This window comes from Bubalus bubalis, chromosome 17 (assembly GCF_019923935.1).
Source record: "Bubalus bubalis isolate 160015118507 breed Murrah chromosome 17, NDDB_SH_1, whole genome shotgun sequence".
Lineage (NCBI taxonomy): Eukaryota > Metazoa > Chordata > Mammalia > Artiodactyla > Bovidae > Bubalus > Bubalus bubalis.
The window spans coordinates 20,434,507-20,449,170 of NC_059173.1; the positions used below are offsets into that span (position 1 = coordinate 20,434,507).

The 14,664-nt window shown below is 45.4% G+C and overlaps 1 protein-coding gene and 1 long non-coding RNA gene across 3 annotated transcripts in view; both read right to left on the bottom strand.

Moving 5' to 3' along the window:
• SBNO1 (strawberry notch homolog 1) overlaps positions 1-4,185 on the bottom strand; it is a 52,222-nt gene extending 48,037 nt beyond the window's left edge. For both annotated transcript variants that reach the window (XM_044930269.2, XM_044930268.2), the window contains exon 1: positions 3,997-4,185. The gene's annotated coding sequence lies outside the window, so the exon portion shown is untranslated. The remainder of the gene's footprint in view (positions 1-3,996) is intronic.
• A 9,400-nt stretch (positions 4,186-13,585) lies between these two features.
• LOC102392760 lies at positions 13,586-14,476 on the bottom strand. Its single transcript, XR_326065.4, has 2 exons — positions 14,129-14,476; positions 13,586-13,705 (listed from the first exon to the last, which is right to left on the bottom strand). It is a non-coding gene; the product is annotated as an uncharacterized LOC102392760 (long non-coding RNA).
• Between the last annotated feature and the right edge of the window lie 188 nt (positions 14,477-14,664).

The following is a 14,664-nucleotide window of genomic DNA, read 5'->3' on the forward strand; positions in this document are numbered from 1 at the left end:
TCACTTCAGTCGTGTCCGACTCTGTGCAACCCCATAGACGGAAGCCCACCAGGCCCCGCCATCCCTGGGATTCTCCAGGCAAGAACACTGGAGTGGGTTGCCATTTCCTCCTCCAATAATTAAATGTTATACTACTTGGGATAAATATTAACTGCTGCTAAGTCGCTTCAGTGGTGTCTGACTCTGTGCGACCCCACATACAGCAGCCCACCAGGCTCCCCCATCCCTGACATTCTCTAGGCAAGAACACTGGAGTGGGTTGCCATTCTAGCTATTAACTATCATACTGATAAACATTACTTCAAAGTTCAAAAAATGCTTTTCTTCAAATTGCTGATGCAACACCTTATTTCCAGAATATAAACTTTACCTGTTCGCAATTTAATTCAATAATTAACTTTCATATTAGCTCTATAAAATACTAGCTCTTTTTTACTCAGGTCATACTTTCAATTTGTCCAGTTAACCAGCCTATCTAGAGGAAAGTGGCAGACATCTTCAGATGTGTACACACAGTATCATTTTTAAGAAGTATCTTTTAAAAAAATTATCTTAGGGAGGGGCCATACGTATACTTGTGGCTGATTCATGTTGCTATATGGCAGTGTGTTTGTCGCTCAGTTGTGTCTCTTGTGACTCCACGGATATATGGCAAAAGCCAACATAATTCTGTAAAGCAACTATCCTCAAAAAAAAAAAAATCTTTGCCTGAAAAAGATTTTTCTCATTATTTAGTAGTGCTAAGCATGTCTGATTTTTGACCCAACTTTTGTTTTTACCCAGCCCAGATATCTGATGACTGACATTTAGCTTAAGAATCTGAAGGATAATGATCCACTTTGAATTTAACTGGTAAGTCCATCAACAAGTATTCATTAAGTGTCTACCGGGCACTGGTTCCTTAAGACTATTAGGTAGAAGGGAACGTAGATATAAACAAGTTTGCTAAAGAAAATTTTCTTTACCTAAAAGGGTATAATCTGTGTTTTTTAACATCTACTTCCCCAAGCAGCAATTGCTCATTGACATGCCCCTCCCCTCACTCTTACTGCAAAATCTATAGAAAGAATGGAATCACAAAGGAATGTGCAGATTATATACAAGTTCCAAAAATGTTTTGAAAAAGCACCATGAGAAAGAACGGGGTAGGAGGGTGAAACTACATTCTCGATCACAACATGGAAATCAGATGGCTAGTCTTCCCAACATTCACTGGATGGTTGGACTTTTTTTCTCTTAACTCTCAAAATAATCCGTAAGTAAAAATTACCTGTTATCCCCTTGTGGGAGATGAGATACTGAGGCTTAGAGAGATGAACCGTAACAAGTTAACAACAAAGCAAGCTTGGAGCAGAGTTACAAACCTAGGACGGCTGATACCACACCTCCCAGATCCTGTGCTTTGAATCCCATACCAGTATGTTTCAAACTGCTAGTCACAACACAATGAGTTGTCAAATAATTTACGTTATGACCGGTATTTTTTAAATGTTTCAAATACAGACTATTCAACTATGTTAAATACAGAACAGAATTAGTGCAGCACACAGTAAAAGGTAAACGTTATTATATAAAACTCAGTTCTACACATGTATTAATGTGCTAGTTCACAATATAAAACACATTTCTTACTATGGAATACAGTAAAAAGGTTTGAAAATCACTGCTCTATGCTACATACTGTCTGCTAAGAAGTAAATAAGCAAATTAATTTGATGGGTTTTGTACCATATATATATTTTTTGTTCATAAGAGAGTTCCTGCTCTTCAAGAGCCTATCCTTTCCATCTACAGAAAATTTCAGTGGTATCCCAAGGCTGTCCTTAATACTCAGTTCAGCCACATCAAAGTGGATCTGTCAATTAGCATAAAAAAAAAAAAAACAACTGCAAAAACTTAAGGATTACATCATTTTCGTTACTAATTGGGTATTTAACGGAAAACAATTCCTCTCAGAAAGTATCTTTCTTTACTCCAATGTTCAAAAACCCACAGAGCCTCAAGTTACCTGAAAAGTCAGGTAACTTGTGAAGACCAGCCCTCAGACCTGCCTGCTTTCTTACTTCACAGGCAGGTCAGCAAATCTCAAATCAAAGCTCAATTTAGAGACTAAGAAAGGCCAAAATGTTATCTGTACCTAAAGTCTTCGCGGGTTGGGGGGGGGGGGGGCGGGGCGCGGCACGAGGACGACTTTAAAAATCTCCATACTGCACATTTTAAACGGTAATCTCAGTAACGCCCTTAAAACTTGTAAAACTGCCTGAAACATAAAAGCACTCAATGGACGAATGACTGGATGAATGAATTTATCAACTATAAGTCACTCACTAAACCTCCCTTTTTAACACTTATCCAGCAACTGAAGTAAAACTTACTTAAATTTCTGAAGAACTGTAAGGAATAAATTTAGAAGGGAAATAGACTGGGAGATAAAAAGCAGAAGCCAGAGGAAAACAGTAAAGATGTCTTCTCTGGTAAGGTAAACACTGGAAACTTCTTTAAACATGAAAATAAAATGTCCCCTTGCTTGCAAAACTAATGTCCTACCAGCAGTAAATTCTACATTTTACCCTAGAAATTCTGTACAGACTATCCTTTGTGCAGTGATGAAGGCTTTCCCCATTGCGTACAAAAATCAGTTCTGACTGCCGTAAATAACCGGGAAAATATGGGATCCCTTCGCACTGTTAGCTAGTTTAAGTGACTGCAACTGTTAGGAGGAATAGCGATAGAGAGCAACTAAGGATTTGACAGCTTTCTGGGCCCTCCTTGGCCGACACTTTAGAACCCCATTCCGTCTCTAATTCTGGTTACATTGAGAATATGAAATATTTAACAACATAAACTGCTAATAATCAACTTCAAAGGCCAAAGGGGACCCAGCTTTTAACCTTCTCTCATCAACACGTGTTCAGTACAAACTTCCGGGTGCAGTTACAATTGGCTGCGCAATTCAATGGATAAAAACGTTGCTTTCTTTGACTCTCATTTTCTCTCCCGTTCTTTTCCCACGTTTCTCAACCAGCGACTCCCCAAAACAAAAGCCTCCCACAGTAAACCGAGCACGCACATAAAAAAGAGCTTCTCTGTGCGAGGATCAAGTTAGTGGTCCGCAAACATTAACCAAACAGAAGCACAAAGCCGGGGTGGAAAGGGGAGGAGCTGGATGCCAGGGTCAGGAAAGAAACAATCACAAGGGTTCAGGAACATCCAAATCTCCTCAGCGGTTAAACCGACTTCAAACCACTACTGGGAAACCACCAGCATACACTGGTTTGGGGAACTTTAGATGCTCGTTACGCCAAACACTCTCAAAGTAAGCAAATCCCCAACCGACTTGCCCCTCCACAGATGCCTGCTTAGCGTCTAGGAGGCGGGCGAGCCAGCTTGGGGCAAAATTAACCTCATCACTGGCTGAAGCGTGAAGGTGGCCCCACGTGTCCCACGTACCGTCCCCACCACCCCGACAGCGAGGTGACCAGCAAATTGTAGGTGCGGTGTCCCGTCGCTCCCCGCACTCTCGCCCTGAACCGGAGCAATGCCTGGGTATGAGGACTTTTGAAGGACTGCGGAGCTCACTTTTCTGCGGGTCCCGGGACCTCACAGACCCTGGTCTAGCCGCGGAACCAAAGGGGGCGACCCAAGCAGAGCCGGAGCCGGCGTCCGCAGACGCTGACTCCTCGCTTAAACGAGGTGTCTCCAACCCCGGACAGCGCGCCCTCGGGGCCCGAGAGCCCCACGCGCGGCGACCGCAGGGCCCGGCGCTGACGGGCGGAGGAAGCGAGCGCGGCGGGGCCGCCGCCGGGACCGTGCCCCCGAAGACCCCGGGGCGCGCAGCGGAGGGGGCGGCGAGGGAGGCCCCAAACCAGGGTGAGGTGGCGGCCTCCCCCCCCCACCCCGAGCCCGGCCCCGCACGGCCCCCTGAAGAGGGTGGGAGTGGGAGGCTGTCCGGGAGAAGGAGTGTGGAGGCAGAAAACGGATAAGGGGTGGACTTACTTTCCCCGCCGGATCCGACACAGGAACAGATTCTCTCAGGTGACGACAGCTTGAAGAACCAGAGGCGACGGGAGCGGAGGCGGCGGTGGCGGCGGCAGCAGCGGCGTCCGGCTCTGCCTACCTCCCCGCCGCCATCTTGACGCCCCTCCCCCAACCCCCCCACCCCACGGGGAGGGGGTGGGGCGACGGATGAGGCGCCGCGCGCACGCAGCGCGCGCCGCGCGACCCACGTGACTTCCTCCCTCCCCCCCCCCCCCCAACACCCTACTCCCTAGCACTCCTCTCCGCCCCGCCTCCGTCCTAGGTGAAGGAAGATGATTTCCATCCCCCCATGACTGCCCCCTGCCTTCGCCGCCAAGCACGAACTCCGTCGCTCCCGCCGACCGGGTACCAGTGGTTGGATCCAAGGGAATTCCGGAACCCAAACGGTCCATTACCGCGGCTCCCGGGTGGGCGAGGGGTGAGGGGGCCGGGTTTCCGAAAAGGGGGAGGGGGGGAAGGCGAAGGCCGCCTAGGAGAGTCACGTGTCTACTGCTTCCGCCGGCGCTCGAAAGACCTCGCGAGAGTTCCGTTCCTCCGCCCTTTCTCCCCCGCGGGCTGTCGGGAAGAAGGTCGGTGCTTTGACTTGCCACGAGGAGGTCAGCTGGTGGGCCGGGCGCATGCGTGCCACACCTGCTTTCAAAGTCCCTAGGAGGGGCCTGAAGCTGTTTTCAAAACGTTTTTGGTGTGTGGCTTTGGCCCAGGAAGTTATCTAGTAGTGTCTCTATCACTTTGAAACGCTTGTTACCTTAATGAATTCTAGAAAAAAATATTCGCCTACTTATTACTTCTTAGGCTTGCTCAAAGCACTTTATTTAATGTGAAACCGCAAGTAACTGGAGCCCCTCGTCTGTTTCATTACCATAATCAGATCCTAAGGAGTGAGAGCGCGGTTAGCCCCTCTTTCTCTTTTTCTCGCGCACACCCACTAACCTGAACAAACTGTTGCTCTCAATTAATGATTGCTGCAGGTCTGTTGCTACCTCCTCTCTCTTCCTTATTTTTGTATTCTCCGTTATGATTATTGTTACTGGTACTACTACTAAATGACCTGGCCCAGAATAAACAAATTAACTTGGTAACCCTTTTGTAAAGTCATCCTGAGAATGCTGTTTGAACCCGTTGCTTAGGTAATGGGCACGCTGGGTGATTCTTGCCCCCTACCGGTGGCGCGTCGAACTCGCCTTGTGCTCAAAGCAAATTTAGTGGTATGGTTAACTTCGAGGTAAAAGCGTGAGCTCTTCTAGAGACAGTATGGGGCTAGGGGAGAGGGGGAAAAAAATTACGGCAAGAATAGAGTCTTCCAACGTAGTGTCTATATACATAAATATGTATTGTTCAGTTCAGTCGCTCAGTCGTGTCCCACTCTTTGCAACCCCGTGGACACAGGCCAGGCTTCCCTGTCCATCACCAACTCCCGGAGCTTGTTCAAACTCATGTCCATCCCATCAGTGATGCCATCCAACCATCTCGTCCTCTGTCGTCCCCTTCTCCTCCTTCCTTCAATCTTTCCCAGCATCAGGGTCTTTTCTAATGAGTCAGTTTGTCAGGTGCCCAAAGTATTGGAGTATCGCAGCTTGAGCGTCAGTCCTTCAATGAATATTCAGGACTGATTTCCTTTAGAATGGACTAGTTTGATCTCCTTGCAGTCCAAGGGATGCTCAAGAGTCTTCTCAAACACCACAGTTCAAAAGCATCAATTCCTGTGTATTATATATGTGTACATATAAATATTTTAAAGTATGTTAGTGGCTCAGTCGTGTCAGTCTCTTTGCGACCCCCATGGACTGTAGCCTGCGAGGCTCCTCTGTTCATGAAATTCTCCAGGCAAGAATACTGGAGTGGGTAGTCGGTCCCTTCTTCAGGAGACCTTCCCCACCCAGGGATTGAACCCAGGTCTCCTGCATTGCAGGCAGATTCTTTACTGTCTGAGCCACCAGGGAAGTCCAGGCATTTTAAATTGAAGGTTAAATACTTTGCTGATCACTTCTGTTATTTCATTTACTGCATACACACACCTATAAAGATAACAATAATAAAAACAGTTCCATAAGAACAATGCCTTGGAGGAACTTCCCTGGCAGTCCAGTGGTTAAGACTGCCCTTCCAATGCAGGGCTCAGGTTAGACCCCTCATGGGGGGAACTAATATCCCACTTGCCCCACAGCAAGAGGCCAAAAAAAAAAAACATTGGAAAGCAAAGTCATTCATCTGTCTTGTTCACTACTTTCCAGTAGACTAGTTTATGATCTAGTACAGTTGACAGCAAACAAGCAATTGTCATATTATGAAAGAACGCAGTAAAGAAATCTAAGAGAATGTAGTTAATGCATCACTGTCTTTGATGCTCGGTTGGAGCAATTCAGTTTCCAAGTGGCCCCCAAACTCTAGCTGTACACTGGGACTAGATCCACCTTTTTGGTACTTTCTGAGCATCTAAGCCAGATTCTAGGGACTTCCCTAGCAGTCCAGCAGTTAAGATGCAGTGCTTCCAGTGCGTGGGGCGAGGGTTCAATCACTGCTTGGGGAACTAAGATATCTCATGTTGTGTGGCTTGGGCAAAAAACAACACCCAGATCCTTGCTGCCATCTCTGCACCATCTCTTTACCCTGAACCAAAGTAAAAGATGGAGTTTCGGGGCATATTTATACAACTGCACATATGCACAGAAATGTTATGCACAAAGTTATTCATGGCAGTAGCAATTTGCAGAAGCAAAAGATGGGAAATAACCTTAATGTCTTTGAAGAAAAGATGAACTGATTAAACTATGGTACTTTCCTACAGTGAAACAGTTGTTAACAAGAAGGAAGCACTTCTGTCTATGAGAATACATAATATATTTTGATTGAATGTACACTCGGGGCATCTCAGAATGACAACACAAGTAGTGGTTGTATCAGGGGATAGAAACTGAGATACTGAGGGTCAGAGGCAGAAGGAAAACTTACTGGAAACATCCAGAATAGAGATACTGCTGGAAGCAGATAATTCAGAAAAATTCCCTATTCAGGCATGGTGTCGACTCCGACTCCCCTGTGGCTATTTATCTTTACACTGTACTTCTCATTTCATTCAAAAAATATTTATTGAGTCAGATATGTTAGAGGTATTGTGTTAGGGACACAAGTTTAAGAAAAACAAATCAAGGGGAGGGAGAGGCGGGGATGGTCCCCTTACAGAGTAGTAGGCGTTAATCCTCAAAGCAAAAAATGTAAATTTGTAACTGTGACAATGCAACATAAAAGCTAACAGAACCTATTAGAGTAATTTGATCTCATCAGGGAAATCAAAGAAGGCTTCCTTGAGAGAGTGATAACCTCCGTAAGATTTGAAAAGTAGGTGTTAACTCCTGGAAGTGAACAGGGAACTTCAAGAAGAGGTAACATGTTTCTGTAACAAATGTTCTGTGTAACAGACAGGAGCAAAGCAAGTGCACCAGTTATTAAGACATGGCATTTCTGAACTTTCCTGGTCCAGTGGCTAAGACTCCATATTCCCAATGCAGGGGGCCTGGGTTCAATCTTTGGCCAGGGAACTAAATCCCACATGCCACAACTAAGAGTTTTCATGCCATAAGTAAAGATCCTGCATGCTGCCAACAAAGATCCTGAGTGTCTCAACTAAGACCTGGTGCAGTCAAATTCATTAAAAAAAAAAAAAATACTGTTTCTCAGCTCCAAACTCAAGCATCTGTGCTCTCCTTTGTGATTCACTGCAAAACTACACTGCTGCTTTGCCAGCTGTTTCAGTGTTACACTCTGCAAGCCTAGAGGGAGGCTGCTAGGCTGGAGGAGGAAAAAGTTTCCTGTGAACTTCATCCCAGCAACACCTCTTCACCCTGGCACATGCCTTTCCTTCCTACAGCAGGAGCTGTATCCATTTTGCAGATGTTTCCCACACTTTACTGGTAGAGCTGGCCTCATCACACCAAACTCTCCTTCCAGACAGAAGGACCAGTGAGAGCATCCACAAGGTCACTCTCTAAGCTCAGAGACACCAGCTGAGCAGAACCCCCTCCTGGGAGTTTGGGTATCAGCAACATGGGGCCCCTCCTTTATTTTTTAACTTTCTTTCAACCTTTACTTTTTTATTTTTTACAATTTTTTGACAAGTTTGAAATTACCAGGAAGACCACTTGGTTTTTATTTTATATTTATTTTTATTTATTTGGCCATACTGGGTCTTAGTTGTGGCATGTGGGATATAGTTACCAGACCAGGGATCTGACCTGGGCCCTCGGCAGTGAGAATCCTAACCACTGGATCACCAGGGAATTCTAGGGAGAATTTCTGCTTGCATTTTCACCCTATGCATTTAATGTATTTGTAATTAATGCCCTGCTATTCATTTTTATAAACTTTCCCTTAAAAACACCATATTTAAATTATTAACTTAAAAGGATAACTATGGGATACAAAGGGTTATGGGTTGAACTGTGTCCTCCCCGAATTCGTATGTTGGAGACCTGACATAAACTTCAGAATGTGACCTTATTTGGAGATAGGGTCTTTACAGATCTAATCAAGTTAAAATGAGATCCTTGAGGTGGGCGCTAATCTGACATGACTGTGTCCTTATAAAGGGAATTTGGAGATAGACATGCAGAAGAGGAGAACAGCATGTGAAAATGAAGCCAGAGGTCGGGGTGATGCTTCAACAAGTCAAGAAAGCCAGCCTGCCGCCAGGAGTTAGGAGAAAAACATGGAAGAGAATCTTCCTCACAGTTCCTTCGCAGGAACCAACCCTGCCAGAACCAACCCTGCCAGGACCTTGGTTTTGGACTTCCAGCCTCTAGAACCATGAGATGATAGATACATTTTTGTTACTCAAGTTGCTTAGCTTGTAGGGCTTTGTTAACAGTCCAAGCAAACTAATGCAACTATTAAGAACAAGTCTCACAGGAATTCCCTGGGTCTAGTGGAGAAGGCAATGGCACCCCACTCCAGTACTCTGCCTGGAAAATCCCAAGGACGGAGGAGCCTGGTGGGCTGCAGTCCATGGGGTCGCCAAGAGTCAGACATGACTGAGCGACCTCACTTTCACTTTTTACTTTTAAGCATCGGAGAAGGAAATGGCAACCCACTCCAGTGTTCTTGCCTGGAGAATCCCAGGGACGAGGGAGCCTGGTGGGCTGCCGTCTATGGGGTCGCACAGAGTCAGACATGACTGAAGCGACTTAGCAGCAGCAGCAGCAGTGGTTAAGAATCCGCCTTCCAATGTAAGGGGTAGGGGTTCGATCCCTGGTCAGTGTGGGAACTGAGATTCCCACATGCCAAGGAGCTTCTAGAGAAAACCCAGGTACTGCAAATAAGACCCAATGCAGCCAAATATATATATATATATATATTTTAAAGATTTATATTTGTTTACTGAAAAAAAAAAAAAGCCCACACAGAAAAAAATGTGAGAAAAATCCCATTCTACATTGAACAGCCTGAGCCGTGCTGCTAAACCATCTCTAAACTGACTTTCAAAACAAACAAAAAACTACCCTTGCTCATCAATGCATACATTTTCCATGTGCTTTTTCAATAAAATTATGAATTTTAAAACTGTAACGAATTCCCAATCAATTGAACAACTAGCTTGTAATACCTTTTCTTAAAGAGAGAAGTGGCAGTGGGGAAGGGGGGACTGGGAGAAGGGGAGGGCAGTGGGCAGGGGGGCGGACTTTCCTGGCTGTCCAGTGGTTAAGACTCTGCACTTCCACTTCAGGAGGTGCTGGTTCAATCCCTGGTTGACGAACTAAGATTCCACATGGCATGCAGCAGTGGCAAAAAAATATTTTTTTAATAATTTAAAAAGAGATACAGGGAGAAAAAATAGACCTGTTTATTTACAACAGATTAAAAAAAAAGGCTCATCAAACATAAAAGCCATTCGCTATTTTTCATCCTATGCCAAATTTTTCACAGCATTGGCTATTTCTCATCCTATGCCAGATTTTGGGCTTACCAGGTGGCCTAGTGGTAAAGAATCAGCCTGCCAATGCAGGAGACACAGGAGACTCAGGTTCAATCCCTGGGTAGGGAAGATCCCCTGGAGGAGGAAATGGCAACCCACTCCAGTATTCTTGCCTGGAGAATCCCATGGCCTGTAGCCTGCCTGGCTCCTCACAAAGGGGTCGGAGACGACTGAGCACTGAGCACACACTTGCCACATTCTATACTCTCGATACCATTTTTGTGTTCATTCAAGTTTTGGTCTCCCTTCTAGAGAACCAAAGAAAAGAAAGAGAAAAAAGTGTTAATAACTCCAAATTACAACAACTCATTAAGATGCAATTTTGTAACATTATTTAGAAGTTAATTGCTAAATTTCTACATCCCATACATTTTATTTTTGTCATTTAATTCTTTATTTTTGGCTGCACTGTAGCTTGCAGGATCTTAATTCCCCAACCAGGAACTGAACCTGCACTCTTAGCAGTGGAAGTGTGGAGTCCTAACCATTGGACCTCCAAGAAATTCCCCTCTCTCATTTAATTCTATCAATAAACCTATGAGGTAGGGAGAGTATTGTTTTACTCTTATTTGCTTGAGTTCCAAGTATATATGTACTAAATATATATAGTACATATTAACATATATGTGTATATTTACATATGGGGGATTTTATATATTTTATACATCTGTGCACATCCATACATACATATTACACATATATACACACACATATAATGGGAAAATGTATGTATATTATATATTTTGTTGTTCAGTTGCTAAGTCATGTCCGACTGTTTGCAACCCCATGAACTGCAGCATGCCAGGCTTCCCTGTCCTTCACTGTCTCCTGGAGTTGGCTCAAATTCACATCCATTGATTCAGTTATGCTATCCAACCATCTCATTCTCTGTCACTGCCATCTCCTCCTGCCCTTGATCTTTTCCAGCACTCACAGATGAAGGGAGTTAGTAGATTACAGTGGCCATGATTGTGGAACACATAACCCTATTTAGTAGAACCTTATAAGAACTCATGCCAATGAAAAAGTATTTAGGACTTCTCTGGTGGTCCAGTGGTTGAGAATCTGCCCACCAATGCAGGGGACACGGGTTCGATCCCTGATCTGGGAAGATTCCATGTGCCGAGGGGCAACTAAGCCTGAGTCACAACTACTGAGCCTGGGAGTCTAGAGCCAGTGCTCTGCAAGAAGAGAAGCCCCCACAATGAGAAGCCCCTGCTCACTGCAATTAGAGAAAGTCTGTACACAGCAACAAAGACCCAGTGCAACCAAAAAATAAATAAATGAATAAATAAATTTTTTAAAGTATTTAACAACAGCAAAAGCCTGGAGCAAATATTCATGTAAAGATAACAGTAGAGTAAGGAAAATTATCTCTGCTGCTGCTGCATCATTTCAGTCGTGTCCAACTCTGTGTGACCCCATAGATGGCAGCCCACCAGGCTCCCCCATCCCTGGGATTCTCCAGGCAAGAACACTGGAGTGGGTTGCCATTTCCTTCTCCAATGCATGAAAGTGAAAAGTGAAAGTAAAGTCGCTCAGTCATGTCTGACTCTTAGCGACCCCATGGACTGCAGCCTACCAGGCTCCTCCATCCCTGGGATTCTCCAGGCAAGAGTACTGGAGTGGGGTGCCGTTGCCTTCTCCAAAAATCATCTCAGCACTGGAGTGATTACACCCACAGGGTATGGCCCTCTTAGGAAAACAGAGATCATTAAATAGACATTCCTAAAGCATGTCACGTTACTTCAAGATTCCAGGTCTCAGTGCAGATTACTGTCACTTAAGTAGCTATCTGCAGTCCTTCTGTTTACGTAACTGTTTGCAAAATTACTCTTTAGATTCACAAATCTATCCATCTACCCTTGGCTTAAAATCATGTAGTGGAGACTTCCCTGGTGGTCCAGTAGTTAAGAACCTGCCTTGCAATGCAGAGGACGCAAGTTCACATCCCCGACAGGGAACTAAGATCCCACATACTGCAGAGCAACTAAGCCCAAGAGCCACAACTTGAGAGTCAGTTCATAGCAACAAAAGATCCCTCATGATGCAACGAAAATCCTGTGTGCAGAAACTAAGCCTCAACATAGCCAAATAAATAAATACTAAACAAACAGAAAACCATGCAGTAGTTTCTTATCAGACTTGCAATAAAAATCTCAGTCCTTATTAATGGCTTTTGGGTCCATCAGGATCTGGTCAGGAAAACAGAATTTAAAATAGGCAATTCATTAAACAGGTGGCAGAGGATTGAACAAGCAAAAAGGGAACATTGAAGTAATTTAATCATAACAGCAGGAAGCAGTTCCCACTTCTAGGGCCGGAGAACAAAGAGAACAGTTGGGGTTAGCAGAGCAAGAAGAATCAGAAGAGGATTCCTGGAGGGCTGGTTCTTATGCCTCTGGGAAAGGGGCACCGTGATGTTGGTGCTGGCCCTTCAAGAGCCTCCCCTTGGCAGGGGAGGGGCCCTGCCAAGCTGGGGCTCAGAACTCTGAAAAGGGGCTGTTGCTGGCACTTCTGAGGTAGCGCACTGAGGCTATTTCTGGAACCAACCTGGAGAGTGAACCAAATGCCCTGTCAGAAGCAAAATGTCATTACTTACCATGATAGGAATAGCAAGTAAAAGGGCATGCACAAGTGAGTCCCTCCCCCTGCCTTCCAGTCTCCTCTCCTATCGACAGAACCTAAAACTAGCTGACAAAGGTGCAATACAGTTTGCAGGATGGATACTGCTGGGCAGGGTAGAGAAGAGTGCACTGCCCCTGAGAGACCAGCACAGCCTTCAGTGGCCTATTCGATCTAGCCCCTACCTACTTTCCCAGCCTGATCCCCTCCATTCTCCCCAAAAGTGAAAGTCGCTCAGTTGTGTCTGGCTCTTTGCGACCTCATGGACTACAGTCCATGGAATTCTCCAGGCCAGAATACTAGAGTGGGTAGCCTTTCCCTTCTCCAGAGGATCTTCCTGATCCAGCAATTGAACCGGGGTCTCCTATACTGCAGGTGGATTCTTTACCAACTGAGCTATCAGGGAAGCCCCATCCATTCTCCCCATGATATACTCAATTCCAACCACATTGGGTTTCTTTTTCTTTCCTAAAACAACCAAAGCTGATCCCCAATTCTGGAGATTTGCTTTCACTATTCCTTCTACCTGCAAGTATCTTCTCCCTTGGGGTTTACTTATTCAGGGTACAACCTAAAGTCACAAACTCAAAGAGGATTTCTCAACTTCACCAATCTATAGAAGCAGCCATCTCCCCACACGCGCTCTGTAAAATTCCCTATTTTCATTTTACCCACAGCATTAATCACTATTCAGTATTATCTTTATTTTTAAATTTGTTTAAATTTTTTTTGGCTGCTCCCCATGGCATTTGGGATCTTAGTTCCCTGACCACGGATCAAACCTGTGCCCCCTGCACTGGAAGTGAAAATCTAAACCACTGGATTGCCAGAGAAGTCCCTTAATATTACCTTTAAAAGGTGGTTTCTTATTTCTTTCCTAAAAAATTTAGGCATCTGTCTTATTTGCCACTGTGTCCTTGGGGAATCGGACAGAGCCAATAAACAGCTCAATAAATGTTGAATTAATGCATTTTAGTGAAAGTAAAAACCTCTGTATATCAATGGAAGCTGGAAGGAATCTGGCAGATCACAGATGACCCCATCATTTGACAGCTGGATAAGCTGAGGACCAGAGAGCTGAAATGATATACCAAAAAGCACAGTGAGTGACAAGTGTTGCTTCCTACTTTTCCCAGTGCTTTCACATATATCACCTTGTTTTGCTCTTCTACTTTCCTGGTGCAAATGATAGGGTCCTTGGGCAATGGTGGGGATTCCAAAATCATCTCGGGAACCAAAGAGAATGGACCTCTGCTCCTATCTCCAGGAAGGATCCCTAGGAAGAGCTGTAACTGAACACCTTATCTGTGTTCAAAGCAAAGAATACCTAGGATACCCGTGCTTCTCAGGGACTTAACCGACCGAGGCTCCTCTGGGTGGGGAAAAGCGCAGGCTTGTTTCCCTGGGGTGAGGGAAGCCCTCTAGTGGACTAGGACTCAAAAGACTGATCCAGGACCCAGAAATAAACTGTTCCGTGACGTTGGGCACCAAGTGAGTTACCTGTTCCTTCTGATCCTCTGTTTCCCCATCTGTAAAACAGTTGGGGTATGTTGGGCTAGGATCGCCGTGGTTCCGGGAGGCTGATTCAATTCAGCCTCTGGTAAGAACTCTGCCCGCGGGTTTTGAATACTGGAAGAACAGACTCCATAAACCTTGCAACGTAGGAATGAATGGATTAAACTGCTGAAAAGGTAAAGGTGGTTCGGATGTTAAACTGCTGGGGGCTAAGCTTCCCATAAGTGGGGGGTCGAGGGGTCAAAGGTTGGGTTCCGGTCAAACCCGAGAGAAACCGGAAGTCCCCTGTGGTTCTACTCCAAGCCGGGGCCGCCAGCCGCGTGACTAAATCTCCCCGGGGCGGAGCTTCAGCACCGCCAGAGGGAGGAGTTTGGAGCCCCCCAATGGCAGGGCAGCTCCCCTTCCAGCACAGCCAATCAACGCGGAGAGACGGTAAAATTTAAACCCCCTCCCTCCTCCTCCGCTGAGTCCTGTCCCGAAAGCGTTTGTAGAAAGTGCGGCCGCTCGCCCCGCCCCCGCTG